This window comes from Netta rufina (genome assembly GCF_964035555.1).
Source record: "Netta rufina genome assembly, chromosome: 3".
NCBI lineage: Eukaryota > Metazoa > Chordata > Aves > Anseriformes > Anatidae > Netta > Netta rufina.
Window position 1 is genome coordinate 118,922,035 of NC_140125.1, and position 6,387 is coordinate 118,928,421.

The window sequence follows — 6,387 nt, forward strand, 5'->3', positions numbered from 1 at the left end:
TTTTCTTTCTTTTTCTTTTTTTTTCTTTCTTTTTTTTTTTTTTTAAGTATATTTTCTTTACATATTGCAGTATCTCCAATAAGTTGAGCCATCATAACTGGCTTTTCTTCCGAGTTAAATGTGTTAAACTTGATCTTGAACCCTGTGAGTAAAGTTGCAATTACCTGCCCTCATTTCTAGAGGGCTAGCAAACTCATTAAGATTTAGTGGTTGCAATAGAAATGTGGTTTGGAGAAAGGGAAGGGTGTTTTGTTTATGATACCTTCTTATTCTTACTCTTTAAGCCATGCTGTTTGCTGCTTGAGTATCTGTGGCTCTGCTGGGCATCATGTCTGAGTAACTTCAGGATGCCTTTTGTCTGTTGCATGCCATTTTCCTGGAAAGATTGCCAATCCACAGAAATGTGACAAAATCTGGATTCATTGCCAAAGTCTGGTCAGAGCCCACAGAGATGTACACTCATTCCCCCCACCCACCCTACCCTGCCCTACCCTAATCTACCCTCTCTGCACACAGAGAACAGGTCTGAAATATCAAAGTCTTTCCCCATTTTCCCTATTTTTCTTTAGAAGATGTTGAGATCATTCCTCACTTCACTGCAAATCCAAAAGGGCCATCCCAGTAGATCTCTCCTCTTCCAGATCACCGATCTGTTTGTACTGTGCTCATCACTGTAGCATATGGTGATGCAGTGGTAGATAAAAAAGATGAGTTAGTTTGTCTGTCAGGTGTCTGGGAAGTGGTTGAATTCAATATTGACAAAATCAGAAGTGGGTAAAATCCATTTCCTTGTCATTACCTTTACTATGCCAATGATGGTATTTAAGCACTTTATAATCATCTGGGATCCCTCAAACAATTTTGTACGAGGCCCTGTTCCAAAGCTAATAAGATCTGAAATTGTTCCGTGCCTCACCCTTGCAGTCAACCAATAATATTTAACTAATTTATTGTTTAACATGGAAAAGGTTAAGAGTATTTGTGCTGCAGCAAACAACTGGAAGAGGCTCAAGCATTTACTGGAGAGGTTGGACTATACAAATTAAAATAGAACTGGGAACCTTATTTAACAACTGTTTTCTACTACTGGATTATTTTTTTTCCCCCACTGGGGCAATGTGTACATTTCTGAATAAATGTCCAGCTAATGCCAGAAGTCTGACCATGCCTCAGCTGCATACATGTGTACAACTCTTCGAGAAACTGTTTATCTACAATTTACAGGAAGAAAATAAACAGCAAAAATCTAAGAGAGGGTAAAAGCAAAATGCCTTAAACTGTGTGGTGAAAAAAGTATGCGTGTAGTATTTTGCCAGGTTTGTGATTGTGCATGTAGACATGTTGAAATATTCAATATTCAAAATGAAATAATTAATATCATCATTTCAAGAATCGTTTTCTTTACCTCATACCTTATCAAGCTTTTTCCACAAATAAAATTCATTTCACTCCAATTAAGTAGTAAGATTCAGATCCAGATGTGGATACTTAATGTGAGGTGCCTGTGGCATAAGGGGCTGTGTAAAGTAGGCAATGGAGAGCTAGATTTCCGCTGAGCTTCCCTCCCAGAAGCTCACAGTGTCAGCTGAGATCCTCCAGGGAGTCCAAGACAGCTGCACTGTCCTCAAGACACAGAGTTAAGAAGGAGAAGGGCGGCTCCACAATAAAGTTAGATTTATGTGCATGTCTTGGGTTTCCAAGGACACCCTAGGTGGAAGTAGACCTCTCTCTAGGTACATCTCAGTTGAACCCTAACTGTCTTAAAATTTGTCTCATCAGACAATCTCAGTTCCCTGTTTTCTCTGGAGACATCATCAGACCTGAGATTACTAGTTTTTAGATGGCTTGGGTTCAATTTCTTTGCCTAAACATAGGTGTTTGATGCCAGTTGAGAAGGCATAGGACATCCAGTCTCACCTCCCAGTGCTGGTACTGGGTGCAGATCTCCTGCAGGTCCAAACCCCCCTGTAGATCTGAGGGATGCTCCACGGTATCTTAAAACTCATGGATGTAAAGAAATTGCACGTGTAAGATGAAATCCTGCCTCAAGGGATTGTAGTACAGGCTTAAAACTAAATGTTAAAACTCTTGTTGGCTTTGAAGTACAGGAAGAAGATAACTTATTCCTATCTGACACAGCACATCCTCTGACTCATGCATTTTCTAGTGTCTCAGTTTTGCACAGAGATATAGGCTGACAGGCTGACCTGTCACACCTAAAGTACATGATGAACATCATGCCTGCTCCAAACACCTGTTCTGTAGCCTTTGTCCCATTAAAGCTCTCTTTAGGATGCAATTTGAAGGTTTAAGCAGAAAGTGTGTTGCATAAGCTGAGTGTTAGCCTTCACACAGAAGTGAATATTTTTCGTATGAGTGGGATTTGATTGCAAAACCTCCAGCTTGAGGTCTCAGGTAATGAGCATACAGAGGCAGTTGTTGTGCAAGCATCCTGAAATACAGCAGGTATGGATTTTCTGTTGTCCAAAACCGCTCTTTACCATTCCAGGTTAGAACCAAAAGAGACCCCAATCTTGTGATTAAGCTGAGCAACTCAGCTTACCTACAAGGTGCCCTTGTAGGACCTGGAAACAAGTGTGCATGACAAAATGAGTTGAATCTCTATTTGGTGAACTGTGTTCTCTAGGCTGCACGGTGGGACATTATCAAGCCTCTGTGCTCCTCCCTCTTGCCCAGTCCCTGCAGTGGCCCCATTTAGCTCTGACTAGGACGAGGGAAGAACATCACGTATGGCATCACTTGCACTGCATGCTGGTTGTGCCGACAGATTAAAAAGACAAACAGAAGCTGGTCCCTAATCTGTAGTCTTTCATTATTCCCTTCCACATTTGTTTGCTTGCAACTGAAGTTTTTTTTTCCAAAAATACCTCCAAGCATCCACCATTCATTCACACAGCCTCGATAGACCTCCTGAGTCCTCCTTGCCTAGGCTTATGGTCATGGTTAAAGACAGCACCCACATAGCATCAGAGATCCCTCTAGCATTCACTGTCTGGGTCAGAGAGACAGAACATTGCTCCAGGGCAAGTTTGCCCTTCTGCAGTGATGTCCCATAACATCAATATTTTTGACTCTGTATTAAAACTTCACAAGGTTTCCAGAAAACAATTCAAAAAGCAGGTTTTAAGGCATCCAGAGTGAGAAATGTAAAAAAATACTGTTATATGCACTGATTTATAATGAAGAAGGAGGCACCAAAGTGAGGGCTACAGTGGGAATAGGTTCACACCACTAACTCTAGGCATGCACATGAGTTTTATTTGTCCTCCTGGGCTCTGCAGGCAATGCAGAGACAGGGTCTCCCAGCATTTATTCAGAGAGGGATATGGGACTGTCTTTGGCTGAGGTGAAGCACTTCAACAGTAGCATCCTAATATTGGCACGTGGAACAAATATTTGAATTCCAGCTGTGACTACCACTGAGAGTTGGAAATTGGTCAGGTACCACCAACCTGCTTGGTTCTAAACACAGCCTGGAGACTCTCTCCCCTCTCCATGTTGGCAGCAACTGGCAGGGACTGTGTCATGTGCATTTGGTTTCATAGGGAGCAAAGCAAAACCTCTGCTTTCTGATGCATCAGTTCCTGCAGGGTTCAGAAAGGCACCGAGCCAGGTAGTCACAGCTCTGATCTTGGCATGAGACACACTGGAAGTGGTACACATTTGTGTCACTTCATACATTTCCAGTGAAGATGTCTCCCCCCGAGCCCATCACCCCAACTCCCATTATAACCAACGGGGAGACAGAGGCAAAGAAGAGCACGATTTAGCTGCTGCAGACATCTGTTAGGAGGAGATGAACTGCACTCTCTGCAGGCTTATTCCTCTCTGTTCGAGTGCAAGGGGAGATTAGACAAGCTGCTCAGATGGAGATGTCTGCTGTGGGAAGAGCTGATCCCAGCATAACAGCCCCAAAAGTGCTCGTAGTGGTGACTCGCAGGCTCTGCCAGGCAGCAGCTCAAGCCAGTCATCCCATGGAAGTGTTAAAGACGTTTGTTGGCTCCAAGATCACCCTTCTGTTCACGGCTGGAACAGCATGGGTTAGTGAGAGGCCAACCCTTTCCCATGATTTCTCCTCCAGCCTGTTGACTTTGCTCATTTCGAAGCTGCTTGCACACAGTCAACAGCACACCCAGTCCGCGTTGAGTCAGCGGCTTCCCTGGGTGTCTCACCCAGCACCAGCAGGGAGAAAAAACTCAAATAAAACACCAAAACACCATCAGCACAGCATGAAAACTGAAGTCACTGGAGGTCTCAACCTGTCGTGCTCATGTCCGTGATCGTCATCTGTGTTTGGGAAGAAACTGATGCGTGTGCCTGCCCTCTTTGGGGCAGCATGGGGTCTGAGCTTGCACAGCCTGCTCCCAGAAAGCAGAGGGGCTGGGGAGCAGGCTCGATGTCAGTCCCAGAGCCAATTTCTCCCAGGACCGCCTGTGAGCAAGGCACACAGCTGAAAAGGATCCCTCTCAATTCCATCCCTCACGCTTGCACTGCTTCCAAAGTTTGCATTTCCCTTTGGCTGCCGTGACTCACCCACGAGTTGGGTCTTGCAGCTCCCCTCCACCTCCCACAGCACAGGAACACGTGCTGCCAGCCAGCTCCAGAGCTGTCACGTTTGTACCGGCTGGAAAGAAAATGCTTGTCACCACCTGGAGGGGATTACAGCTGCTGGCTTTCAGCAGCCGGGAGGAGGAGGAGGGCAGGGAGGCAGCACGAGGCTTGCACAGCTGCACAGAGCTGTAAGGCTTGTTTTGCTGTGCATCTCTATTTGTCTTTTTTTTTTTTCTTTTTTTTTTTCTTTTTCTGTATTTATTAATTAATTTATTTATTTTTACCAGCCAGACAAATTGCTTCATGATGTATGCAGATTTTGTTCGCTTGTGTGTGTGTTTGTTTTTTAATAGGAAATAATCAGTGAAAGATGGTGAAGAGCATGGTGGAAAACGAAAGTGCAAACCACTGAAATAAAAGAAATCTGCTCTCTAAAGCAGAGGTCTTTGCAGATGTGTGCATATGACCCTCCTTGGGAGCAGTTCGAGCCTACAGTGTGTTCTACTCTAAATTAGATAGCTTGAGTGCATGGGAGATACATATCTGGAGAATGGTATCCAAGGTTTGCAATGTAGGATGTTTGGAGCTGCAGTCTGTCTTTATGTCTCTTCTGCTGGACCTGTCCCACTTTTGGAGAACAAATATTCCCAGGGTCAGAAGGAAATGCGATATTTTCTTGGCAAAGAAGGGGGGTCAGGTTCTGGGCTATAAAATAGTGAATTATGCATTCTTTCATATCCCAGGGAAGTGCCAGGCACCAAGACGTCTTCTGAGCTGTGTCCAGCCAGTGCAGCCTTCATGTGAAGTCACTAGGCTGGCCATTCCCTAATTATTTGAGTCTCAATTATTTGGGAGTTGGCATTGAGGTGTATACACCTCCTCTATAGGCTGGGAAAGAGAAGGACTATTTAGGGAGGCATTCCTGGTATCCCAAGGCTTGCATTTGGGGCAGAAGGGATCGTATTTTCTATGACCCCCTAGAACATATTCAGAATAGCTGGCGATGCCACTTTTCTCATGCCCCTAAGCCACAGACCCCCTCCCTGTGTCAGGATGAAGGATCAATCTCTGTAACCCTCCAGACGCTTCTAATTTTAACTCCCTGCCCTCTGAGCTGAGCACCAGGGTTTGTGCAGCTCCAGCAGGAAGCACCCTGGCTGACCTTTCTAATTTCAGGAGCTTGATGCTTGCTTATCCCTGCAATCCACAGCAAAACCCACACCTAAGAGCAACATGCACAGTTTGCAATGCATTATATTGTGTTACATTGCCTTGCATTTCTCATTCGTTGCAGCCGAGAAGACACAGCCCTGCTCAGAGAAAGATATGTTTATTCTAAGCCCTGTGGTGTGAAAATGGGGTTGAACTCTGAGGGCTGAGAGGGCAGGCTGGGACAGGCTTGTGTTTCTTTTTCCTCTTTAAAAAAAAAAAAAATAAGGCTGGCTCCTCCTGAGCCTGCTGCGGAGTGCAGGCCAACACAAGTGACATGTATTAACCTTTCAGCTCTTGCATAAAGGGTGGCGCTTGGGCTCCTTTTCCAGTTCTAAAAGAGCTGAGCAAGGCTCTTTCAGCCCTGTGACAGAGAGGGAGTAGGCGTAGGAGCAAGGTCAGGACAGTGCTTCCTAAGCGGATGGAAATGCTTTGCCGTGGTGCCTAATTAGTCTCCTGCAGCGCAAAAACCTTCCCCCTCCTCCAGTCCCTGATCTGGGAGCTCCCCGTGGTCCCAGGTGGCAGGACTGCCTTAGGACTCTGTTTCTGGCATGTCTGATCCTTTGCACACAGCTATGGAGGCTCACAGCTCCAGGTCCCAGACTC